General features: G+C 43.1%; 1 protein-coding gene across 2 annotated transcripts in view; it reads left to right on the forward strand.

Moving 5' to 3' along the window:
- Window positions 1-3,182: 3,182 nt before the first annotated feature.
- The window catches only part of TMC1 (transmembrane channel like 1), a 261,833-nt gene continuing 237,288 nt past the window's right edge, over window positions 3,183-27,727 (forward strand). The window contains exons 1-2 of one of the 2 annotated variants that reach the window (XM_024252337.3): window positions 3,183-3,272; window positions 3,718-3,839. The gene's annotated coding sequence lies outside the window, so the exon portion shown is untranslated. Of the gene's footprint in view, window positions 3,273-3,717; window positions 3,840-18,828; window positions 18,959-27,727 lie in introns of those variants that run through there. The other variant, XM_063714120.1, reaches the window with a different exon arrangement.

Consider the following 27,727-nt stretch of genomic DNA (forward strand, 5'->3'; position numbering starts at 1 on the left):
GGATTTTTGAAATGGTAGGATTGGGGCTAGTAAAAGAGAACAGAAAGAATTGTGAACAGGGTCTCCTCCAGTACAGATGGTTAAAGAACACAAATAGGGAAGTATGATGGGTGACCTCCATTTAATTGGGTGCCCAAGCTCTTGGCTGCTCCAGCATGGGTTGCCATCCTGACTGATCCCTTGGCTCAGAAACAGATACGGTGCTATCAGGAACGCAAGGCCAATATCTGAATATTGCAGCAGAGACTGCTCCCATTGCAGAAAGCAACCCAGATTAAAGTTGATGATTCAGTTTCAATAAATGCTTCCTTTTTTATAAAAGGCATTTAACATCACTCTTTCCCCTGGTAATATGGAATTAGCTTTTGGGATCCACTGGAAAATGTATCTATTCAGAGGGCGATTGTAAAAGGCCACCTGCTAACCACAGGAAGCTGGGCTGATACAGAATGCCAGGTTAACTTAAGGTCGATGATGGTTACTTCCTTGTCACTTTTTACATGCATCCTTGCTCTGCAGTGGGGGTCATAAGAAGTAAAATGCATGCAAGGTGAAACTCTAGAAGTCAGCTTCTCTGAGAAGTATTCTCTGACCACACATTCCTACTAGTCCCCACATATGCTGCTGATCTCCCCATCTTCACCCCCATTGTTGAAATTGCTCCCTCATTGTAACTGTTCACTCATCTGTCTCCACCATAAAGCTTAGGCTCCTAGAAAGTCAGGACCAGAGCTAGTACAGTGCCCCATGTTCTTATGGAATGATTTTAGTGCCTTGAGTTTGGTGTGGTGACCAGAGCTGGTGGCCAACTGTCTTGAGGCCCCTGTCCTTCTTTTTGTCATGCTTTCCCTCCCAGCCCCTCCTTGACCGCTCTTTCACCTCCATCTTTCTACTTATATAGAGACAAATAATAAGATGCTTGTACAAAGGGTGTACTTGTATTATCCCATTTGTACTGATATTCCACAATAGCAGATTAGGTTTTTTTTGTTTGTTTGTTTTTTGATGGAGACTTGCTCTGTCACCCAAGCTGGAGTGCAGTGCGTGATCTCGGCTCACTGCAACCTCTGCCTCCCGGGTTCAAGTGATTCTCCTGCCTCAGCCTCCCAAGTAGCTGGGACTACAGGCGCCTGCCACCAAGCCCGGCTAATTTTTGTATTTTTAGTAATAACAGGGTTTCAGCATATTGGCCAGGCTGGTCTTGAACTCCTGACCTCCGGTGATCTGCCCGTCTCAGCCTCCCAAAGTGCTGGGATTACAGGTGTGAGCCACTGTGCCTGGCCTGATAAGGTTTAAAGATTAAATATCATGTTGTTAAATTTGCAAATCTCTCGAACAGGAAAATCAGGAACAATGACAACATTCGGAGCTTCCCAGAAGGTAACAACTATGGGGATTTTTGTGGGCATCTGAGAGAAGCACATGCACAGATGGTTTGCCTTTCATTGGTCCATTCTTGCCCAGAAGGCGACACTAACTGAAACAAAGGCGCCTCATATGAGAAGGACATGGGGTCACAGCAGCTTTCGCGGTGGCCCTGGGTCCTTGATTTGGTCTCTCTCTGGCTCATTTTGTATTGCTCATCTTGTTACTTCACAATCCAGGGCTTGTGACATTTTTCTTCTCTGGAGTGGAAATGACAGAGCTGCAGAACACGAGTTTCTGATTGGTCCCTATGAGTCAGGAAAAGAGGGTCGATTGAAACTGGGCTCACAAAAAAAAAAAAAAAAAAAAAAACTGGGCTCACATGTGTTTTCCCATCAGCTAAACAAGTTTTCAGAAGTACAGAAAGAACTCGTTGGGCAAGGGGACCCAGGACAATGACAATGTTTTTGATGGTAATGTCTGCAGAAGTAAGGCAGGTTTCCTCTGTGCCTGAAAAGATGGCACCATTTGAGGAGATGGCATACTCGTGGCGGGAATCTTCATTAAGATGTCAAACTAAGCTGTAGGAAATCAACTCTAGAAAACAGCTCTAATGCAAGAAAACATATATCCAGTTTTATAGAGCAAGAGCTGTGATCATGGTGACATTTAACAACTGCATTAGTTGGCCAAGAGGGTAAAAATATACTTGACCTCTTAGAGAACCATAAATAGCTTGGATACTCTCAGCTCGTGGGCCAACTGTGTCACGGTCTTTTCTCTTTTCTAGCCCCTCCTCTTTCTCCCTTCCTTCTTGTCTCTCTCCTCCTCTCTCTTCCCTTCCCTTTCTCTTTTCTGACCCTCTTTTCTCTTCTCTATCTTCTCGAAACTTCCCTTCCTCCTCTCCTTTAGGTGCTCAGCACCTCTTTGATTCAATAAACATTTACGGAGCTCCTTCTTGTGCCAACGACTGTACACAGAGCTGGGATGTCAAGATGAATCAGTTATATTTCTTGCCCAGTGCCAAGGGATGGCTTGATGGGTTTTGACCAGCTCCTCCCTGGACTCCCAATTACTTTTTTTTTTTTTTCTTTTTTTTTTTAGACAGAGTCTTGCTCTGTTGCCAGGCTGGAGTGCAGTGGCACGATCTCGGCTCACTGCAATCTCTGTCTCCCTCCCAACTTCAAGCGATTCTCCTGCTCAGCCTCTCGAGTAGCTGGGATTGTGGGCATGCGCCACCACACCCAGCTAATTTTTTTGTATTTTTAGTAGAAACAGGGTTTCACCATGTTGGCCAGGATTGTCTCGATCTCCTGACCTCATGATCCACCCGCCTTGGCTTCCCAAAGTGCTGGGAATACAGGCGTGAGCCACCGTGCCCGGCGCCCTGGACTCCCAATTTCTACCTCCTGGAACGTGCTTTACTCACGTTGGTGTTATTCTGCAATATGGCCAACTGGGATTTTTTTCAATCTTACAGAAATTATTCTCGGAAATGTTTGATACTTTTTTTTTAATGAAGCTACAGCATACAATTTAAGGATACATAATGTACTTACTCTGCAGCTATTGTTTCAAGTCAAATCCCCTGATTACTCCAAAAGTTCTTTTCTTAATAAAACCTTTGACCCTTTCCTCTTCCTGTTAGAACTTCTGGAGCTACCATTGTTCCTCCTCTTGGGCTGCTCATAACCTAGGGGAGTCACAGTGAGATTCCTTGCTTTAAAATTCTTTAATCACTCTGCGAGTTGTTAGGAAAAGCTGACACATCTGATTTGGAAACTCCCACTCCAGTGGACTGCTGTGCCTCAGCACACAGGGATGGGTGGAGCAAAGGAACAAGAAGCCAAAAACTCTCAGGGCACTTACTATGATTGTGTAAAAGAGAGACTCATCAATTAACACAGGTACTGGCAAGTGCACTTCATAATGCCTCCATTTCTAGACAGATCAAAAACAGTGTGCCGTGTCAATAAATACTGAGTTTCTGTAGCAGCCTGATTGAGATTAGCTAACCTTTAGGCCAAAAGCGGGATTCTTCCTTGCTGAAGCTTTTGGCAAAGCATATTGAGCTTCATGCCAGGGATTAGATTAACTCTTGCAAAACTGGTTCACCAGGAACAATGACTCAGTGGTTTTTTTTAGTATCCGGCATATTGTGTGGAGCAGCTATAAATATATTTACAAGCTGGAGTTTCAAGGGAGGGGAGTATTAGCTTGCTGAAAAACATGCCAACTGAGTTATGGGTCTTCACGCAGCCAGCATAGTGTGTTTTGGGCTTTACCTGTTGTAATTTTTAAAAATTAATTAGTTTATTCTTTATTTTTATTTATTTATTTATTTATTTTCAGATGGGATCTTACTCTGTCGCCCAGGCTGGAGTGCAGTGGTGTGATCTTGGCTCTCTGCAACCTCTGCCTCCCAGGTTCAAGTGATTCTCCTGCCTCAGCCTCCTGAGTAGCTGGGATTTCAGGTATGCCTCACCATGCCTGGCTGATTTTTGTATTTTTGGTAGATACAGGGTTTCACCATGTTGGTCAGGCTGGACTTGAACTCCTGACCTCAAGTGATCCACCTAAGGTACTGGGATTACAGGCATGAGCCACTGCACACGGCCTGTAGGTTGTAATTTTATTTTCCTCCTCAAGGACTTTGAGCATATTATCTTCTCTTTAATAACTTATTTCCACCTTCCTTTGGGCGCGCGCGCGCGTGTGTGTGTGTGTGTGTGTGTATTTTCTGATCTCCCTATGGGGGCAGAGAGTCTCAAGCAGGTATGTCCATGTTATTAACATACTGTCTGCTTATTAACTAACTGCACCAATGATGAAAGCCAACTGACAAACAAGTGATGCTCTTATCCCTCCTTCGCAAGCAATGAATCTGAAAGCCAAGAGAAGTTTTCTTTTCAACAGGAAGTGTTTTGGAGTCCGAACAACTCTGCATTTAGACAGTGCAGCTCTTAGTTCCAGATCTTGGCAATGGGGCAGGCAGAGGGAGCGGCAACTACAGACTTTGCCGTAGGGCTGTGTTTTCTATGGAGTGTGTGTGCTCTGACGAGCTAGTGACAGGAGGGAGGTTACAAAAGCATTTACTGAAATAAGGATTTCTAATAGAGGAGCTTTTAAAAAGTATTAAATATGCTAATGTGCCTAGGGCATAGTCAACAAAGAGTTATAATACATGTCATTTTTCATATTTATCAAGGAAACCATGTCACCCACAGCCTTTCTCTATGTCTGACATTCTGAGAAACACACTGTAGTGGTGCCTGAGGGTCTGGGGAAAGAAGAATAGAATGAATGGGGCATCTCAGAATCGTAAACTCCCCCAGTTGTAGTTCCTTTCGATGCTGGTCGATGGATGAATTTCCAGTTTCTACTATTGTGGTTGGATTGGGGAGAGTAGCTCAAATTGGGAATTGCTTTTTGAGGATCTAGGGCTTCTGGAATTCTCCCAGTTTCTTTTTACTTCTTTATGCTATCTTGTCTACTTTGAAAAAAGTAGCATCCATTTGATTGCAGAGCTGAATCTTTCTATATAGTGAGGAGTTGTAATCACATTACTTATAACCTGCTCATTAAACTTTTTAAAGGTGCAAGTCATTGTAACCTAAGTACTTACTCACACTGATCCTTAATACACTCCCCTTTCTTATCTGCAAGCTTCTTTCTCTGGTTTCTCCTAACTCTGTTACTGCCCATGAGTTTAAAACTTTGTCTTCTCAGTTCCCGGCTTCACCTGTTTGGTCTCTGCTCTCCAGGACTTTGCCTTGGAAATCTGACTGACACTTCTATATGTCCCTGGGGCTCAACTTCCGGCCTGGCGCCAGAATCACACAGGCTCCAAGCAAGCCTTGTAGACTCCACTCAGTCCTTTGACTCAAGGAAATCTCCACTTCTAAATGGCTCTCTGGTTGATTCTGATGCCAGTCCAGGGTTGAGAACCACCGCTTTAGCTTCTAGACACACAGCCCCCTCTCCTTTTTCCTGAAGCCCCTCCTGGGTCATGATTCTATTTTCCCTATTTCTGTACTCAGAAGGGATAAAAATGGAAGTATATGTGAAGTTGCTACTATGTCCCAGGTGCTTTAAATATGTTATTTTATTCAATCTTCACAACAGTCTTATGCAGTCTCTATTTTTATTTTAAGAATGAGGAAAACAATGGCTGGGCGCAGTGGCTCATGTTTGTAATCCGAGCACTTTGGGAGGCCAAGGTGTGCCAGTGCACACACCACACACACAAGCACATACAGAGAGTTAAGTTTGGTCACATTTGCTTCATTAATTGATACATACCACAACTGAGAAAACCTTACTGGCATTCTACTCCAAGCTTGAATTCCCAGACGAAAAACAAACAAGCAAACAAACAACTCCTCCTTACACAAAAATATCTAGTGGCCTTGGAAAATTCCATTTAATGTTAAACTGTGTCTCTTCAAAGTGAAGCAGGGTGGGCAGATTTTTGAACATGAATCTACTGATAACACAACACCTCTTCAAAACTAGAATCTCATTCAGGGTTAAATGATGTCCAAGTCAAACCAGAGATGCTAGCATGATGCTCCATCCTCAGTCAGAGGTTTCAGGGTGGCAAACAACATTTGCTCACTCTCCTCTGCCTTTCTCTATATTTGCAGAAAGTCCAGCTTTCACTGCAAAAGTCCAATAACTCTGTAAAACAGTTTGATCCTAACTTCAAAAGAATTTTTATGCTATTTGGAATACATAAAAAATGAATTTATTCCAATACTTTAGCCCCATAAATAATGCATAATGATTGGTGAAAGATTAGTATTTTGGAGTTCAAGTACTTAAAGCTTTCTTGGATGGATAATGCATCACCCTTAACTAGCATAAGGGGAAATAGAAGGTTGACAAGGAAAACTTACTTTAGGGTTCTTTATTTATTATTTATTTTTCTCTAGTTATGTTTACCTTCCCAGGTTGTTTTATTGATGCCACCTTTCACAAGGATATTTCATGAATAAATATCAGGTTGTATCTCTGGCCATCTGTGATGATCACGTTTTTATTTTTAATGAGTTGCTCATGGGATTATATCCTAACTGGAATTGCAGTTAGTATATTGAGATGCATTGACTCCATTTCTGTCTTTCATTCTTCTTTCTCAATGTATTCTCACTGGATTAGCACTCCTAGCCCTGAGGACTCTTGGGCCAGTTTTATCACTAAAAGAAGAATTACAGTTTCACTATACAGTGACCTTGCAAGAAGTATCAGCACAGCTCAATTTCAAATTCCATTCAAATTTCAAATATGTTCTTGGTATATTTTGCTTAGCAGTTTATTGCCTTCTCATCTCCACTGTTTTTCCTGAGTAACAGCTCAGAAATCTATAAATAAAACTTAATAATGGGGAGTGACTCAAAAGTCTGGTTATTTTTATTAGTAAACTATTTTAGGGGTGAACACTTCACATTTTACATTCTCATGCTCCACAGTGCTGAAAATAGTCTGAATTTTTTTTGTGTGTTAGGTTGATGAGAATATTTTTGAGATGACTAGCAGAAAACAGAATCAGTAAAACAGTGCTATCAGTTTTCATGTTGAATAACTTTACAGGAAATGATAGCATCTTTTTTTCTTTTTTTGAGACAGAGTTTCGCTCTTGTTGCTCAGGATGGAGTGCAATGGCGCGATCTCGGCTCACTGCAACCTCCGCCTCCTGGGTTCAAGAGATTCTTCTGCCTCAGCCTCCCGAGTAGCTGGGATTACAGGCATGCACCACCATGCCTGGCTAATTTTGTATTTTTAGTGGAGACGGGGTTTCTCCATGTTGGTCAGGCTGGTCTCTAATTCCCAACCTCAGGTGATCCACCCGCCTCGGTCTCCCAAAGTGCTGGGATTACAGGCGTGAGCCACTGTGCTCAGCCGATAGCATCTTAACAATAAACATGCAAAGATTTGTAAATGTTGGCAAACAGCAAGAAAAACACATTTAGAAAATTGTGCTATGCTTTAATGTCCTGTCTGTACGATAATTTACTTAGCTCCCCACCTTCCCCCCAACCCACCAGAATGTTTAAACTGAAATTTAAAGCACAGTTGATCTTGGCTTGGATAGGCAGCCTGCATATTAACTGAGGATTTAGTTAGTATCCAGGGGCAGATCTACTTCTCAAAGTGAGATTCACATAGCCCCCTTGGAAGCTTTCAAATAGATTGACTAGCCTTTTAAAATTCCTCTTCTCCCCTTTCTTATTGCCCCTGCCTTCTCTAGCTGTATGCTAACTTGCTGCATAGAATCCTGAATTTCTGGATTTCTACATTTCTAGCTCAATGAATGGGGTAAATCAAAACTTAATAACACCCTTGATTTTGAAAAGCTTCAGTGCTTCATGTAAGACTTTTTGAGAAAAGATCACTTTCATTTATTTCTGTTTTATTTCTAGTTTAATGATTAAATGTAAGCTGTTCAATACCTTTTTCAATATCCCACTTGTTAAACCCACACTAAACCTCAGAAATATTGAGTGAATGATCTAAATTTCCATTCAAAATTTCCACAAAGCAGAAGCATAAATGTTTTCGCTGTCATTACAAATAAACAGACAGGGCTGGGCGTAGTGGTTCATGCCTGTAATCCCAGCAGTTTGGGAAGCTGAGGTAGGCGGATCACTTGATGTCAGGAGTTTGAGACCAGCCTGGCCAACATGGTGAAACACTGTCTCTACTAAAAATACAAAAAAAAAACAGCTGGATTGGTGGTGTGTGCCTGTGATCCCAGCTACTCAGGAGGCTGAGGTAGGAGAATCACTTGAACCTGGGAGGCGGAGGTTGCAATGAGCTGAGATTGTGCCACTGCACTCCAGCCTGGGTGACAGAGTGAGACTTCATCTCAAAAAACAAAACCAAAAACAACCCCTTCCCCTCCACGAAAAAAAACCCCAAATAAACAGACAAACGAAAGCAATGAAAACAGGAAAATAATTTTGACACCTACTTCTGGGATGTTATGTTATGCTTTGCATTGGTTCTATTTATTAGACATGTTCCCATCTTTATTATTTAAGAGCAGATAAAATAACCTCACTACATTAATCTTTTTCGCTCTGCCTCTTTCCATATGATTCTTCACTAGCAGTTCCCAAAACAAAAAAATTGTGCACCAAAATCCCAACTGAGACTCAATTGTTTGCTGACTCAACAACTCTAATGAGAAATCTTATACAAGAGCTTTTGTTTCAAAACGAAGTGCCAGGAAAATTTTGCTTCCCTCAAGCAATGGCATGTTTTCTTTTTCTGGGCAGTGAGAACCATGTAATTAAACATATTTTCCTTTGTGCTTTGGCTGTCAGGAAACTGAGAGCCAAACTTGTAGCCCAAGTTTTATGGCTATGTAAGACATTATGGCCCATATATCTGGACTCTCCCTTTGTCCTTGGTATTGATCTTCAGTCTTGGCTTTAGTTTACAAAATATGCCATTATAAAAAATAACAGTATCTGTAGGCTGTCTGAAATTATTATGGAAAAAAGTAGGGTATAAATAAACGAATAAGTCAATTGTTTGAAAAACAATGCATTTGTATCGGAAATAACTTTGTGAGTGGTCTTCAGGTTCCTAGTCTATTTCATTTTGATATATATTTCATGTAGGTTTACCATGTGCCAGACAAAGATGTTCCTGGCAGGGGGTTTAATAATGTTAACAGTACTCAGTCTTTCTAGTGCCTTACAGACTATAGAAGGAGAAAGAAATACAAACAAACTAAAATAGGTATTCAGTAGCAACAAAAGCAACTTGATGTAGGGGTACAGGCGAAGGAATAATTCATTCTGTAGGCCTTTAAAAGATAAAGAGGTTTTTCAAAGGCAAACAATGGAGAGAAGATCATTCAAAGCTAAGGATGCTGCATGAAGAAAGCATAATGTCACTACTTTTTTTTTTTTTTTTTTGAGAGAGGGTCTGGCTCTGTTACCCAGGCTGCAGTGCAGTGATGAGATCAGAGCTCACTGCAACCTCCACCTTCAGGGCTCAAACCATCCTTCCACATCAACCTCCCAAGTAGCTGGGACTACAGCTGCATGCCACCATACTCAGCTAATTTCTTTTATTTTTTGTAGAAACAGGGTTTTGCCATGTTGCTCAGGCTGGTCTCGAACTCCTGAGCTCAAGCGATCTGCCCACCTTGGCCTCCCAAAGTGTTGAGATTACAGGCATGAGCCACCACACCCAGCATAATGTCATCAAATTGAAGTGAGAAATGGGAATGTCACTACCAACCATAAGTAATGAACAATAGATTATCATTAACATTGCTCCTAGAGAAAGACAGGTTTATTTAGAGGTGAGGCAAGTAGAATTTTTTTAAGGGAACTTCTGGGTAATTTAACACCATGATCTTTCTCGAATGCATTACAATGTAAAAATGTAGTTCTCCTTTTTCTTTTCTTTTTTTTTTTTTTTTTGAGACAGAGTCTCACTTTGTTGCCCAGGCTGGAGTGCAGTGACACAGTCTTGGCTCGCTACATCCTCCGCCATCTGGGTTCAAGTGATTCTCCTACGTCAGCCTCCTGAGTAGCTGAGATTACAGGTGTGCACCACCACACCTGGCTAATTTTTGAATTTTTAGTAGAGATGAGGTTTTGCCATGTTGGCCAGGCTGGTCTTGAACTCCTGACCTCAAGTGATCTGCCCACCTCAACCTCCCAAAGTGCTGGAATTACAGGCGTAAGCCACCATGCCTGGCCATTTTTCTTGATAAAGGGGTGTGATTAGGGCTTCTCTTACTCCTGTCACTGATCATGGGTGCCATGTCTTTTTTTTTTTTTTTTTTTTTGAGATGGAGTCTTGCTCTGTCGCCCAGGCTGGAGTGCAGTGGCTTGATCTCGGCTCACTGCAAGCTCCACCTCCTGGGTTCACGCCATTCTCCTGCCTCAGCCTCCCGAGTAGCTGGGACCACAGATGCCCGCCACCATGCCCAGCTAATTTTTTGTACTTTTAGTAGAGACAGGGTTTCAGCGTGTTAGCCAGGATGGTCTCGATCTCCTGACCTCATGATCCACCCGCCTCGGCCTCCCAAAGTGCTGAGATTACAGGCGTGAGCCACCGTGCCTGGCCTGGGTGCCATGTCTTAATTGACAACCACAATGAAGAGAGGAAGGAAAGAGGAAAGAAGAAGACAATACAAGAAGAAAAGGGAAGGAAAAGCCAATGACAGACATTAACTGGATTTTCCTACAAACAGAGGTCATGAGGATCAAGAGCATATAGAAGTTTGCAAGATAGAGTTTCTCTGGATTGGAGTTGACCAAAATAAGAGAAAGGCGAAGCAAGTATAATGTACGGAGACTTCTCCTGGGAGAAGTTGTCAGTGGAGAAGTTATTGGGTCATATAGTGATGGTATGCAGATAGGACCTGGTGGTAAGTTGACAAGGAGCCATTGCCATTCAGCCATCAAGCATCATGATGTGTGTTGTGTAGGAATGGGGAGGTGAGTGTGGAGTGGATGGGGAGTAGATGGAGAAGCAGGAGGATTCATCATGCACCCTGAGGCTTGCCAGTATTGATGTCAGACTGCCTCCGACCGTGTCGCCACCCTGGACTGTTTGACTTTGGTAGCTATTTTAAAACAGCAAGAAGAGCTGCTTGAGAAGAACCTGGGGGAGATTTCACAAACAGCAGCTGCATCGAATCTCCCTGGATGTGTGCTTTTGGAAACAATTTACACAAGGGCTGATTTCAACGTGCACTAATATATACAGTTTAGCTGGCATTTTATATGGAAACTTTAATAAAATAGTTCTAATTAGTGCTTAATTTACATAGATTAGAGAGTTCTACAGGCCCACACAGTAGGGCTTGGGGATTTTGTGTCATTTGATGGAGATGCCAGTTTGATTCAGATAAAGAACCAATTTTAGGGAATACTGCTGAAGTTTGCCTGACACAAAGAGTTGTAGCTTGCATTTCTTTTACCCACTCTTGTTCAGTGGCTTGAACTAGCTTTCTGTCTCTTCCACAAGATTTAGGACAAGATGGATTTCTGTGTCAGCATCTAGTAGGAGAGCTTTGATTTTCTAGTTCTGTCCTATGTGGATCTGTATGTAGCTCAGATTCCCCCACAATCTAGGTCAGAGAAGCTGCTAGCCTTGGTGCAAAGTTTTCAAAAAGGCTTCTATTCAGAGAGATGAATAAGGAAAAACTCACACCCTACGTGCGAAGGTTGCTTAATGAGAGGTGTGAGATGGAGCTCAGTTGCCACTTATCTCTGTAGTTGGGTACTGTTGTGCAGTCTGTGCACTGCCCAACCATTTGCAGTGACCCCAAACAGGATCATCTGGTCATCTTGCGGGGAGAGACTGTGAGTTCCTGCCATGTCACTTGGTATAACATGAGAAAACTCAAAACTCTAGGCAGATCTTTGCACCTGCCCTACTTTTCTACCTGCTCTCACAATCTTCTTGAGGGTGACCAGAGTCCAAGTAACTAAGTGTAATTCAATGTGGTGAATGATATGATTGCTACACAGGAGTATCTATTAAGGCTTTCAAAATGTAAAGAGGAAGCGACTCATTCTTCCTGGTGGTGGTGGTTGCATCAATTGGTGTAGTCTATTGCCTCTCTCCCATCAACAAGGGACATTTGGCAAAGTCTGGAGTGTGTCAACTGTGGGGTGGTGGTACTACCGGCATCTAGTGGGTAGAGGTCAGGGATGCTGCTGAACATTTTACAATGCCCAGGACAGCCCTCTCACAATAAATTATCTGGCCCAAAATATCAGTAGTGCTGCCATTGAGAAATCTGGTTACGTAACAGATAACTTTTTTTTTTTTTTTTTTTGAGATGGAGTTTCACTCTTGTTGCCCAGGCTGGAGTGCAATGGCTCGATCTCGACTCACTGCAACCTCTGCCTCCTGGGTTCAAGCAATTCTCCTGTCTCAGCCTCCCGAGTAGCTGGGATTACAGGCATGCGCCACCACGCCCAGCTAATTTTGTATTTTTAATAGAGATGGGGTTTCACCATGTTGGCCGGGCTGGTCTTGAACTCCTGACCTCAGATGATCCACCCACCTCGGTCTCCCAAAGTGCTGGGATTACAGGCATGGGCCACTGTGCCTTGCCAACAGATAACTTTTTAAATTCTCAGCTGTTTAACCCAACAAATAATTATTTTCTTCCTCAAGCTGTATGTCCAGCATGGGTTGGCAACATAGCCCTGTTTGTCCTAGGCCCTTCAAGAAGTCTATTGATGAAAGATGCATTTTTATGTTGGCGCCTACCACCACTATGAGAGGGGGAAGGAAATTTGTTGGATTGTACCCTGAATTTTAAAAAGCTTCTGCCCAGAATTGACATATATTCTTTCCAATTGCATTTTATTGGCCACAATCCATCATATGACCATGCCTGAATTCAGAGGGAGTAGGTGGAGAATACATTTTTAATTTTTTTTTTTTTGAGACAGAGCCTCACTGTCTCGCCCAGGCTGGAGTGCAGTGGTGCCATCTCGGCTCACTGCAACCTTTGCTTCCCAGGTTTAAGTGATTCTCCTGCCTCAGCCTCACAAATAGCCGGAATTACAGGCATGCACCCCCTTGCCTGGCTAAGGTTTTTCATATTTTTAGCAGAAATGGGGTGTCATCATGTTGGCCAGGCTGGTCTCAAACTCCTGGCCTCAAGTGACCCATCTTCCTTGGCCTTCCAAACTGCTGGGATTACAGGCGTGAGCCATTGTGCCTGGCAAGAGTGCATTTTTGTCTTGTACCCAGAAAGAGGAGAGAGTGAGAATAATCATGAACTACCCTGATGACTATCATGCTGATGGTAATGGTGGTTGTAGGATGGTGTGAGAATTTAAAGACAGCTTCATTCCTGTCACTTTGCTTACTTACTGCTGTATAACAAACTGCTCCAAACTTCGGGGATGAAGATAACAAAAAAATCATTTAATTTGCTCATGAAGTTGCAATTTGGATAGGGCTGTGTAGAACAGCTCCTCTCTATACCATGGGGCTCAGCTAGGACAGCTCAAAACCTGGGAGTAACTCAAAGGCTGGGGGCTATAATCACCTGAATGCTTGCTCACTCCCGTGCTGTCATGTCAGGCAGTGGATGCTGGCCGTAGACGGAGACCTCAGCTGTGGCTGTCAGCTTGACCACCTACTCCCAGCCTCTACATGTGGCTGTTTGGCTCCCTTACAGTATGGTGGCTGGGTTCCAAGGCAGAAAGTAAATGCTGCCAGTTTCTTAAAGTCTGTCTGCAAATTGGCACAGCATTCTTTCTACCATATTCTATTCATCAAGGAGTTGTAGAGGCCAACTTTAAGGGGAAGAAAAATAGACCCTATGTTTCAATAGCAGGAAGGTCAAAGAATGTGGAGGCCCCAGAAAACTGCTTCCCAGGTAAGTGACAGGATAGAAAAACAAGATTTTTTTTTTTTGAGACAGGATTTTGCTCTTGTTGCCCAGGCTGGAGTGCAATGGCGTGACCTCGGCTCACCACAATCTCTGCCTCCTGGGTTCAAGTGATTCTCCTGCCTCAGCCTCCCGAGTAGCTGGGATTACAGGCATGTGCCACCCAGTTAATTTTGTATTTTTAGTAGAGACAGGGTTTCTCCATGTTGGTCAGGCTGGTCTTGACCTCCCAACCTCAGGTGATCCGCCTGCCTTGGCTTCCCAAAGTGCTGGGATTACAGGCATGAGCCACCATGCCAGGCCAGAAAAACAAGACTTCTTTAGGTGGAGTTTGGGGAATGAGCATTCTGGACAAGTAAATGGCATGCATCAAGGCACAGAAACATCAGAGCTGCATTTGTATAAATTCTCCTAGCTGGTCTTACCTCCTAGCTACTTACTCCTACTGTTGACATCAACCTTATAAACTTGCTAGAGGCTCAGTGTGGGGAAACAAACAAACAAAGCCTCATGAAACGTTTTGATCCAATTAGAAAATGTCTATTAAATACATTGTGTTTCACAAATGTGAACTATTAATACAATCTGGGTTTGTTCCGAATTAATTGTCTACAATTATACATAATTCATCTTGCCAACAAATGAAATTATTGAAAAATTAAAAATATCACCACCAATTTTTTCTATTAAATGTATATTTTTGTAATGATAGTTTAAGTTTCATCTCAGTTTGAGATTTAGTACACTGTGGCATTCACTCTGGTTTGGGTTCATTTGGCTCTGAGCTTCAAGGTTCAATTTAGACTTCAAAGCATGTCGGACTTGACCTGAGGCACGTTTTTAACAATCAGGTGCAGTCTGTAAGGTTATGGGTTAAGGAATAGCATAAATGGGCCATTCTTTTTCTGATTTTGAGAAGAGAATGACTACTAATACCCGGGTGTGTTCTTGTCTTTCTTGAGTCAATTCTAACAGCATTGGCTGTGGGTTATAAAACCATAAAATTTTACAGCCAAAAACAACTTTAAAGGTCTTTCAGATGGCACTTCTTCATTTTGCAGATGAGGAAACTGAGAATCAGAGACAAAGTGACCTCAGGGCATTACAACTTACTATTACTATAATGAAAGAGGAAGGGAAGCTGGTGCAAGTTGAGGGACCCACTGATGAACTGCAGGGTATCCAGTGTTGCCCCTGTGTTTGGGCTGAGGGAGAAGCAGCTTCTTAGCTTCTGCTATGCTGACTTATCTTGTGATCTCTGTCCCAGCCCTTGGCTGCCTCTCCTCCTTGTCCCCAGGCCTGCACCATTCCATCTGCCTCCTGATTATTCACTGACAGCTGCCTTTTCCCTCACCCTTTGTTCTCAGTTTTTAAAAATCCAATGGGGAGAAGCTTGGATTCAAATGACAGCATTTGAATTCAGCTCATGAAAAATTCTATAACAAGTGTATTTGACCGTTTGATCTCTGGCTTCTCCCACACACTTGCCCTTTATACTCTGACAGCCATAAGCTTCATTTCCTTGAAGCAGATTGCAATTTCAATGGAAAGGAAATAATTGTGTAGCTTTCAAGCTGAGTTTAGTTCTAAAAAGGACTGAGCGAAGCTCAATCCCGGGCTACTGTAGAATCTTAGTCACTGAATCAGGCAGTGAAAGAGCTCTCTCCAAGCTTCATGGTTATGATCTCGAAAAACACCAGAGCTAGGTTCAAATTCCAGCCATACCATTTCCTAACTGTGTGATTTTGGCAAATATACTTAAAACTCTTTCGACTCAGTTTCCTCTTCTATAAAATGGGAACACTAATTAATGCTCACCTCAAAAGGTTGTTCATTCATTCAACACATATTCGTTGGGTGCCTCCTGTGTGTCAAACTGTTTCAGTCCAGTGAGGAAGATGGACATGAATCCAAGAGTCACCAAAAAAATGTAAAGTGGCACCTGTGATGAGTCGCAAAGGAGAGGTATATGAGAAATTGTGTGAGAGTATCTAACAGGTGAGAGCATTATATAATTTATTGTTGCAAACACGACATTTTTGAGAGTGTAAGAGGGTGTGTTAATTGTCCTGGAACAACAGGCATAAATCAGGACTTTCTGGGCAAACTCAGGCCCTACCCCACTCTTACCTACCCTTACTATAAGAGGGAAGGTTGGGAAAGGCTTTCCTGGGGAAGGGAAGAAGAAACTGAGATCCACGGAATGAGGGAGGATTCCCAGGCAAAAAGAGGAAGACAGAGTGGTTTAGGCCAAGAGAGCAAACAGCGGTGCAAGACTCTAAGGCAGGACAAAGCATGGAGCCTGCAGAGAACAGACAGAAGGTCAGTGTGATGAAGATGGGAGGGGTGCGTGGCTTTAAACACAGGCCCCTTGCTTGTTGGTTTGCCCTGTAGGTGTTAAGAAATGAGGCTATATCAAGGTGAATTTTAAGTAGAGGTGGCCGGGCATAGTGGCTCATGCTTGTAGTACCAGCACTTTGGGAGGTCGAGGTGGGTGGATTACATGAGGTCAGGAGTTTGAGACCAGCCTGGTTAACATGATGAAACCCTGTCTCTACCAAAAATATAAATTAGCCGTGCATGGTGGTGGGTGCTTGTAATCCCAGCTACTTGGGAGGCTGAGGCAGGAAAATCGCTTGAACCCAGGAGGCAGAGGTTGCAGTGAGCTGAGATCATGCCACTGCACTCCAGCCTGGGCGACAGAGTGAGACTCTGTCTCAAAAAAAAAAAAAAAAAAAAGAGTGGGGGGCAGGGCACATGGCTCATGCCTGTAATCCCAGCACTTTGTGTGGGGCTGAGATGGGGGATAACTTGAGATGAGGAGTTCGAGACCAGTCTGGCCAACATGATGAAACCCTGTCTCTACTAAAAATACAAAAAATTAGCTGGATGTGGTGGTGCATGCCTGTAATCCCAGCTACCTGGGAGGCTGAGGTATGAGAATCGCTTGAACCTGGGAGGCAGAGGTTGCAGTGAGATGAGATCACACCACTGCACTCCAGCCTGGGTGACAGAGTGAGACTCTGTCTCAATAAATAAACAAATAAATAAAGTAGAGAAATTACAAGACCAGACTTGCAGCTTTAAACATCAGTCTGGCTGCAAGGCAGAGTGGATTAGCATTGAGTAGTAGTTCAGGCCTTGGCTTTCCAGAAGAAACTTCTAAACAATATCAAAGGCTTGGTGTCACCCACAGAGATCTTGATTTAATTAGTTTAGGTTGGCTCCCAGTAGGTTGTAAAGCGTGTCAGGATTGAGATTTACCATAGAAGGAGGTGTGAATATGGAGAAGAATAATTACAAGGCTATTGCAGTAGCCCAGGTAAGAAGTGATGGAATAGGTTCATGGCAGTGGGTTTCTGAAGCAGTGGTTCTCAAACTGTAGTGGATTTGAGAATCACCTGGAAGTCTTATTTATTTATTAGAGATGGTCTCACACTGTTGCATAGGCTAGAGTGCAGTAGTACAATCATAGCTCACTGCAACCTTGATCAGCCTTCATCTCCTAGGCTCAAGCAATCCTGCCACTTCAGCTTCCTGAGTAGCTGGGACTACAGGCATGGACCACCATGGCTATTTTGTTTGTTTGTTTGTTTGTTTTTAATAGAGACAGGGTCTCACTCTGTTGCCCAGGCTGGTCTCAAATTCCTGGGCTAAAGCAAGCCTCTCTCCTCGGCCTCCCAAAGTGCTGGGATTATAGCCACTGCACCTCGCCATGGAAACCTTGTTAAAATGCAGATATCTGGGTATCCTTGATTTAGTAGGTCACGGGTTCGGCCTGAGAATTTGCGTTTCTGACAAATTACCTGGAGGCGCTAGTTGCTAGTTTAGAGATCACACTTAGCATCTAGTGGGTAGTGGTCAGGGATGCTGCTGAATATCATACAATGCACAGAACAGCCCTTTTGCTGATCACTGATCAAGCAAAAAACCATCTCACGTGGTAGATAACATCAACAGGATATGATCAGCAGGGTAAAGGACAACTCCAGGACTCTTACAGTTTTCTGAATTTCACAACTAAATGACGAGTGTCACTATTCATTGACATTCAGGAGACAGCCCTACAGACCTGAGAAGATGGTGAAGTCAAAGCTACCCATATATTTGAGGGTTACCTTTGAAACAACTAAGAGGATACATCAAGCAGGAACATATATGTGGAACTTGGAAGGGAAGATCATTACAGATATAAACTTGAGGATCATTAAAGCCAGGAACTTATCAATGGCATCAATCAATTCTCTTTTCTTTTATCTTTGGTGTCAAAGCTCTGGCCTCTTTTTCTTGGTTCTACTCAGGTGCCGTGATCCTCCAGCCTCAGCACCTTGCTGCGATCTCTCCTTGGGAGGCTGCCTCTCCCTCCTCCTTCAGAATTTACCCCTTGCTTCTCCTTTGGGTCCCACCTCTCAGGCTTGGTCATGTGTGGCATTAGCAAGCAGGTGTGTGTGTTTCCTTCTGAAGCACAAATCAAAGCCGCGGTTATGTATCTGTGGGATTATTTGCTAAATGGCCACCTTTCCTACTAGATTCTAAGTTGCCTGCAGTGACTAGAGAACATCCCTAGGTATGAGATGCTCAATGTCTTACACTTACGGAACCGTCAAAGACAGCTGTTAAATGTCCAATGGGTCAGTTAGGGAGATGGTGGTTGTTAAAACTGTGATGAGTTCTCAGGAAGAGGGAGAAGCAGTTACCTTTGTGAAGCAGTTGTTGCTATTTACTTAGTAATGAGATTAAATTTCCTAGGACAGTGGGTGTGTGAACCAGCAATAGCGCTGTCTGCTGGAAATAAGTGATACAACAACTATTATCTTGACGAGGCTCAGGGCTGTTAAAACAGTATTGCTCTGGGAGAAAAGATTCATTTTTTTTAAGGTTAAAAATGTGAGTAAAATTCTTTAGAGTGAAGATAGAATTTCTTTTGAAACGGTTGGAAAAATTGGATAATTATTGAAAATAGTGTTCAGTTTTCAAAGAGGAGAGAAACCTTCAAGTCGCTGTAATTAAGAGAAGTTTATTGAAAGAACACATGGAATAAGGAAGTTAGAGATCTCCACCCAAAACCAGCATTTCAGAAAACAGAAACAGGCAAAAATGTGGTGGAATGTGGTGGCTCATGCCTGCAATCCCAGCCCTTTGGGAGGCCATGGTGGAAGGATAGCTTGAAGCCAGGAGTTTAAGAATAGCCTGGGCAACATGGTAAGATCCCCATTTTCTTTTTTCTTTTCTTTTCTTTTCTGAGACAGAGTTTTGCTCCTTTTGCCCAGGCTGGAGTGCAATGGCACGATCTCAACTCACCACGACCTCCCGAGTTCAAGAAATTCTCCTGCCTTGGCCTCCCGAGTAGCTGGGATTACAGGCATGCACCACCACACCTGGCTAATTTTGTATTTTTAGTAGAGACGTGGTTTCTCCATGTTGGTCAGGCTGGTCTTGAACTTCCGACCTCAGGTGATCTGCCCACCTTGGCCTCCCAAAGTGCTGGGATTACAGGCGTGAGCTACCGTGCCCAGCCCCAAGACCCCCATTTCTATTTAAAAAAAAAAAAAAGAAGGAGGAGGAAAAGAAAAGAAAAATGGAAACAGGCAAAAACCTAGGCTTCTCAGAGACTGAAGGGTATTTTGGAACTGACTGGATATTGCTCATCTCTGGCTGGCTGTGTTGCAGCCTCGTTGGTGGCAAGTGCAGACCCTCAGTCAGTCACCTTCTCCTTTGTTGCTCTTCCATCAAAGGGCCCCCTTCTCCTGCCCAGGCATGGTGTTACTAATACAGCGATGGTAGGGGCAGGGGCTGCATCTATGACGGGGAGAGGTATGAGAGTATACTCATCATTCTGCTGTTGTCCTTGTTAGTTTGTTTCTAATTTCTATTGTTGGGGAGAAAGATAAATTCTTCCCTCATCCTCTTGGGATCTTCACCTGGGTCTAAGAATTAAATCACTATAAGACAGATTAACAGGAGAAAAATGTATGAGTTTTATTGATTTTTACATGTACATGGAGACCCTCATGAGACAGCAGAAGACCTGAAGAAATGGACAAAGCAGAAAGCTTTAATACCTTTTAGACAAAGAAACCATAAATTCATGAACAGCTGACAAGACAAAGGGGTTTGGGCCAGTGGCAGTAAATTGTGGAAATTCACTAGGGAGGTGTAAAGATAGAGGAAGATAAGGGATAGTTTAGAAAGTTTATTTGTACAGCTCCATTGCAGCATCAATTCCCAGACAATGGTGATAAGAGTTATTTTCTTATTCTGGTACAGGGAGGGCACCTTTCTCAAAGAAATCTTTATGGCTTACGACAGGTAGAAGAGGGCAGATCACATAGCCCTTTCCTGCATCTGCTGTTTCTCAGGTGACCTTAGCTCAAAATAATCAACATGCCACATCAGCAAATTTTGGGGTGACATGGCCTGTTTCGCTATGATAATGGGAAAGAAATCAGACTTTTTAACTTTGAATTAGAAAACACAAACTTTGACTATGTCCCACAATTTATGTGACTGATTTCATATTCTATCACATCTATTTTATATTCTCTCATATTTTCCTCATGAATTTTCCCCTAGAATGTTGGGGGAATTTTGAAATGACTTGGGGGGCATGCTACAATTCGAAAAGGAGAGAGACATACTCTCCAATTCTCTCCCTGCCTGCCTCACAATGTGCAGCTCTCCTCTGCTTTGTCTTCTTTTTTTTTTTTTTTTTGAGACAGCGTCTCACTCTGTTACCCAGGCTTGAGTGCAGTGGCGCAATCTTGGCTCACTGCAACCTCCGCCTCCCAGGTTCAAGCAATTCTCCTGCCTCAGCCTCCGGAGTAGCTGGGACTAGAGGTGTATGCCACTACGCCCAGCTAATTTTTGTATTTTTAGTAGAGACAGGGTTTCTTTATGTTGACCAGGCTAGTCTCGAACCCCTGACCTCAGGTGATCTGCCCACCTCAGCCTCCCAAAATGCTGGGATTACAGGTGTGAGCCACCGCGCCTGGCCTCCTCTGCTTCTGATTCAACTGCTGCTACCGATAGACTTACTGAAGGATTTGAAGCCAAATGGTATTAATTTTGGTCAGTTACTTCCCTGTATCTGGTGTCCCCACTAGACAGAACTTCTGTGTCTGGCTACTTCATAGACCGCGACCAGCCTACATATTGTTTGCTCTAAGGTTGGTGCCCTCTCTTATTTCATTAAGATACATCTACTGTTGGTGGGGGAATCACATAATACGGAACATAATCACTGTATCAGTTCAGGTGCTCTTGATTCAGATGGATTTAATTATGAGGGAATTTATTCCTTACATAATTACTAAGTCTAGCATTAGAGTGGCCTGCAGATGAGGGTTGATCCAATGGCTCAATGATGGCCAGAACGCTGCTTACTTTTTCCATTCTGCTATCTATGGGGTTGGCTTCATCCTGAGGTTGTCTTCCTTTCTGTCACAGGTTTTATATCAATGGGGTAAACTAGTTTACATCATGGTAACAAGCAACTCACAACTTTTTTTTTCTTTTTTTTTTGAGACTGAATCTTGCTCTGTTGCCCAGGCTGGAGTGCAGTGGTGCAGTCTCGGCTCACTGCAACTTCCACCTCCTGGGCCCAAGTGATTCTCCTGCCTGAGCTTCCTGAGTAGCTGGGATTACAGGCATGCACCACCACACTGGCTAATTTTTGTATTTTTAGTAGAGATGGGGTTTCTTTTTTCTTTTTTTTTTCTTTTTGAGACAGAATCTTGCTCTGTCGCCCAGGCTGGAGTGCAGTGGCATGATCTTGGCTCACTGCAACCTCTGCCTCCTGGGTTCAAGCGATTCTTCCGCCTCAGCCTCCTGAGTAGCTGGGACTACAGGCACATGCCACCATGCCCGGCTAATTTTTGTATTTTTAGTAGAGACAGGGTTTCACCATATTGACCAGGCTGGTCTTGAACTCCTGACCTTGTGATTCGCCCACCTCAGCCTCCCAAAGTGCTGGGATTACAGGTGTGAGCCACCGCGCCTGGCCAACTCTCAACTCTTAGTAGCTTAAGACAACAAAGATTTATTTCTTGCTCTTACTATCTGCCCATCTGTATCACCTTCTCTGCAGGACCCAGTTTAATGGAGCACACACAGAAGAAGGTGCTGGTCACTAGGGCCAAGGGAACAATGGCTCTGGAAGGTTTTTCTTGAACAATTCAGTGTTCCAGTCTTGGAGCAATACATCTTATTTCTACTGTTAAATCCATGGCCAGAACTAATCATGTTGTCCCACTCACCACAAAGCCATATGCAACCCCACCATGTACTCAGGAAAGAGGAATGGGAAGCATTTGGTGAACAGAAATAATGACTTCAACAATTGGGACTATCAGTTCACAGTTTCAATTGTAAAAAAAAAAAAAAAAGACAGAGAAATAGAAAAAGAACAATTGAAAGTACTTGCTTTCTCATCCACGAAAAAAGCTGGTCAAAGCCTCTTAGTGTAAGTCTACAGCAGATAACGCCTGATAAGGAATTGTACATACTGTTCTTTGTGAAAACCAAGAGTACCATGTATGTAACATGGTTGCTTTGGGCTTCTTATAGCAGTTAAGAGTGTATCGGCAGGCCTCCATGGTATTTGAATGTTAAAAGCTTTCATTCCCCCTGGAAGAAAACACATAGCTAACTAAAGAAAAAAAAAGAAGGGAAAAAGAACAAAGAAAAATAACCACTAGAGTCTCTGAAAAGAGCTTGTGAGATACCTGTCTGCGCCTTCTAAGTATGTACCATAAAACCTGAGATTCCTACCTCATTTTATGATGGTGTAGAAGGCACATTGGCCACTAGCAACCCTTGTAAATATTTGAGGATTTGAATTTCACAAATTGAAACCCAGACTGCTGAGGGCTTTGCTACTAACGTCAAAGAGCTGGGGCAACTACCACAAAACCACATGTGGGAGAATTTTTAGATGAGGAGATACGAAATTCCTAATAAGAAAAGTTTTTTGTAAAATGCTTTCTAATGCTGACTCTTTAGAGAAGCACATTTTACATGTGCAATGGTGCAAAGTCCTAGCACTAAGATTTCTTCACTCACAGAAAGAAAGAATGATGCAGGTGCTGTTCACATGCGGCCGGAACCATGCCCTTCCCAAGCGGGTCAGCGGGGCACAGGGACTGCGCTCCTCATGATAGTGCAGATTGGCTCCGAGGTACTCAATTCTGTGGAGTCACAGCGCCCTCCGACAGATTTCAGTTTCTGGAAAAGGAAGGGCCCCCTTCAGGGTACCTGCTGTTCACCTTCCATTAGATTAAGGTTGAAGAGCGAGTGGCCATTTGTAGGTACTTGTATGAGGTATTCCTAGCTACCCGCATGTCAGCCCCAGGAAACGGCAGCATTTCCCATGCTTCTTACCCTGAGTCCTGAGTAGGAATAAAAGTTAGCGATTCTTAGGGGCATATTGAGAGCTGGCAATGATACCTCTCACAAATCCATCCCCCAGAGATAAGGGGTCCCCCATGCCTTTGATGTATTTGGGAGCTGTGCTGTGTGTGTTCTCTTTGGCTCCCCAATGGAGAATAATAACAATAACAGCAGCGTAGTAATACAACCCAGATGTCAGCACAGACCCTCTGTTCTCTGTCTTCCTGAGATATCTGTATCTTCTCAGGGATTACTGTCAGTTCAGGCCTGGCTCCTGCTTTCAGCTTGTGGGAAAACTCACTCCATCTTCATTCCATAACCTCACATCTCCTATGCCAGTTCCTTTCTCTGTGCCCCATGCTGAACCAAATGCCACACTCATCCCTTTTGCTTTGAATTGCATGAAAAAAAGAAAAACCCTCATGGGACTTTATGTGTAACAGTCTTCACTGCACATTTGAGAACGCAGATGGGGGTTTATATCCTAGCAGAGCAGATATTGTCAATGGAAAATGGAAACAAAACAAAACACAAAAGACAATCTTCAGCCATCACTATGTAGCTTGGCTATCATCTTTTGCTTTCTCCTTTACTTCTGGAGTCCCCCCACATCATACCCTCAGAAATGGAAATAGACTCTACATCAATCTCTGCTCTGGGAAATCTACTCACATATCCAAAGGCAAACTAACAAGCTCTTGCTCTGACAACTCATCGACTCGGGGTCTCATCCCTCCCTGCCTACCAGTCTCTGTGACTGAAAGGGGCCCATACAGAGACTTATTTTCCCAGGGACGTGAATGATATCCTTCTCCTGTTCCTTGACCTTGGGAGGCAGACTTGATTATGGTCAGCTTTGATTCAAAGTCAGTTTTTTTTTTTTTCCTCCCTTAGGAGAATGTTGTGAGGTGCTGATTGTTCTCTGCTTCATAATCGTATCACTTATTACTGATATCTTTTTCTGCCCCCAGAGGTTGCTGAAGAATGTAGCATATACAGTGGACACAGAGCCCTGATAATACAATTACTAAATTCTCCAAGGCTGAGGGACTGGTCTTAGGTCATGAGATTCCTGATCCTTGCCTTCTGCCTGCTAGGAAGGCCCAACTAATTTCACAATCTTTATCAGTGAACCATAGTAAAGGGGGGCCAGAAGAGAAAAAGGTGATGTCTTTTGGGAAAATGCTGAAATCATATTGTGAAAATCCTTCCTACTGTTCTTCTCATGGGAGGGGAAGGACTTTGGACTTGTTTCTCTCCTTTTCCTGTACATTTGGGGATGTCAGAACCGTCTGTTTCCTCATCTACACGTGGTTAGATGCTGACAATGATCTCTTCTCTTAAAATTGCTTACTATTAGACCAGCAGAGTGTTTGGTATTAATTGAGCAAGGAGGAATTTGTAGGAAAGGCTTGGCTTAACTAAGAGAGGGAATGCCAGGGAGAAATCTGTATTTCCCACTATTTTATTTTTTCTTTTTTTGAGACACAGTTTCACTCTGTTGCCCAGGCTGGAGTACAATGGCGCAATCTCAGCTCACTGCAACCTCAGCTTCCTGGGTTCAAGTGATTCTCATGCCTCAGTCTCCTGAATAGCTGGGATTACAGGCATGTGCCACCACACCCAGCTAATTTTTGTATTATTAGTATAGATGGGGTTTTATCATGTTGGCCAGGCTGGTTTCAAACTCCTGGCCTCAGATGATCTGCCCACCTTGGCTTCCCAAAGTGCTGGGATTACAGGCATGAGCTACCACACCTGGCCATTTCCCACTATTTTGTTGATAAAGACGTTTGGATTTCCCTGCATTAGGCAGATGTGGAAGAAGATGGAAGGGATGAAAACCTTCTTGCCAAAATCTCCCAAAAGACCTGGCCAGTGGGTGAGCGGATCTCAGTTACAAAAATCCTATAGGTGGAATTTTCTAAGAAAAGGCCTGGGGAGGAGGTACCAGGAAGCCAAGTTGAAGTTGGATTTTCATATCAGAGATTTTCATATCTCTCTCTCTCTTTTTTCTTTTTTTGGTGAGACAGAGTTCAAGACCAGCCTGGTCAACATGGTGAAACCCTGTCTTTACTAAAAATACAAAAAATTAGCTGGCCATAGAGGCGGGTGCCTGTCATCCTGGCTACTCGGGAGGCTAAGGTAGGAGAGTCACTTGAACCCGGGAGATGGAGGTTGCAGTGAGCCGAGATCATGCCATTGCACTCCAGCCTGGGCGACAAGAGCCAAACTCCATTTCAAAAAAAAAAAAAGGAAAGAAAAAAGAAAAAAAGAAAATGCACTTTTTGCTGTCAGTAAAAGTTAAGCAAAAGTCTTGTTGAGAGACTGATATTTAAATAACTATTATAATGCAATGTAAAAATTACTGCAAGAGGTATGAACATAGTGCTCAGGAAGCTTAGAGGAAGGAGAAACAAAGTCCTTAGTGATGGAAGGTGGGCTGTCAAGGAAGGCTTCGTGGAGGTTATGTAATTGTAGGATGAGGGCCATGTAGTAGGTCGACGGGGCCCTCGTGTGCCAGGTGGAAGGAAGCCATTTAAGTCTTTTAAGCTGAGTGGTAGCATGATTACAAGTGCACTTTAGAAAAATCTCTATGGCAGCAATGTGGAGGATGAAGTAACAAAAATATACACTTTGGTTCATTTTGTTCTAAATGGCAACTTTACCTTTAACTGTGTACACAGCTTACTGACTATACTCAAGCAACAAAATGCACACTTGGAAATCCTGTGTCACATGCCTATACTAGCTTTGTCGCTGATTCAGCATATACCCATCCTCCAGTGTGACAGGATTGTGTATGGAAACAGGTAAGACTGGTGAATACTAGGCTGTGTTCAAGTGTACAGTCTCATGATTACCACCAATACTGTGGGCTTTCCCTCTTTTAGATGAGTTTTTCTACCATATCTTTGGCTTTACAAAATATATTAACACAATTTCATAATAGATCTCTTGGAATATGGTCGTTTGGTGTTAAGCATTCTATCTGGCAAAATGAAAAATAAGATGGTAAGAGTTATCCTACAAAAATCCTAATGTTCTCAAGCTACTGCTGAAATTCTTTTTCTAGTAATTTAGAAAAAAGTCCCCATTTTCTTACAGAAATAAGCCAATTAAAAAAAGAAAAAATAAAATAAAAAATTAAAGTTCTTAATGATAAATTATATTAAAATTTATTTCCTGTTTTACCCTATATCCTATGAGCGTGGTTCTCAAACTTCATTCAGTGTGTACCAGAATCATCATGTGCGCTTGTTAAACAGAGGTCTGGGTTCCACCCCCAGAGCTTCCGATTCACTTCATAGAATCTGAGAACTGGCATTTCTGACAAGTTCCCAGGGGATGCTGAGGCTGCTGGTCCAGTGACCACACACTGAGAACTATTGTTCTGAAATAATAACAGCTAATTTTTGTTAGGCAGTTTCTGTGTTCCAAATACAGGTTTAGTATACCTTATCCAAAGTGCGTGGGGCAAGCTGGGTGAAGAGGCTTATTCCTATAATGTCAGCACTCTGGGAGGCTGAGGCAGGAGGATTGCTTGAGACCAGGAGATTGGGACCAGCCTAGGCAACTTAGCAAGACCCTGTTTCTACACACACACACACACACACACACACACAAATTGCCAGGCATGGTGGCATATCCCTATAGTCCCAGCTACTTGGGAGGCTGAGTGAGGAGGATCACTTGAAACAAGGAGTTTGAGAATATCCTGGGCAACAGAGTGAGACCCTGTCTCTACAAAAAAATTTTGAAAAATTGGCCAGGTGCGGTGGCTCATGCCTGTAGTCCCAGCACTTTGGGAGGCTGAGGCAGGTGGATCATTTGAAGTCAGGAGTTCAAGACCAGCCTGGCCAACATGGTGAAACCCCATCTCTACTAAAAATACAAAAATTAGCTGGGCAGTAGTGGCGGGCACTTGTAATCCCAGCTACTCAGGAGGCTGAAGCCAGAGAATCGCTTGAACCCAGGAGGTGGAGGTTGTAGTGAGCTGAGATCGTGCTCCTGCACTCCAGTCTGGGTGACAGAGTGAGACCCTGTCTCAAACAACAAAAAACAAAACAAAACAAAACAAAACAAAACGAAACAAAAAACATATTAGCTTGGCATGGTGGTGCATTCCTGTAGTTTCATATACTTGGGAGGCTGAGGCAGAAGAATTGCTCACGCCTGGGCCTTCAAGGTTAGAATGAGCTGTGATCTCACTATTGCACTCCAATGTGGGCCACAGAGCAGGACTCTTAAATGAAAACAAAACCAAAACCAAAATTCTTGGGACCAGAAATATTTCAGATTTCAGATTATTTTGGATTTTGAAATATTGGCATGTATCTAATGAGACATCTCAGGGATGGGACCCAAGCCTAAACACAAAATTCATTTATTTTTCATATACACCTTGTATACATAGCCTGAAGGTAATTTTATGTAATATTTTAAATAATTTTGTGCACCTGTCATGTGAGGTCAGGTGTGGAATTTTCTACTGTGGTGTCAGGTCAATGCTCAAAAAATTGCAGATTTTGGAGAATTTCGGATTTCAGATATTTGGATTAAAGGTGCTTAGCCTGGACTTTA

The sequence above is a fragment of the Pongo abelii genome, chromosome 13 (genome assembly GCF_028885655.2).
Source record: "Pongo abelii isolate AG06213 chromosome 13, NHGRI_mPonAbe1-v2.0_pri, whole genome shotgun sequence".
Classification (NCBI taxonomy): domain Eukaryota; kingdom Metazoa; phylum Chordata; class Mammalia; order Primates; family Hominidae; genus Pongo; species Pongo abelii.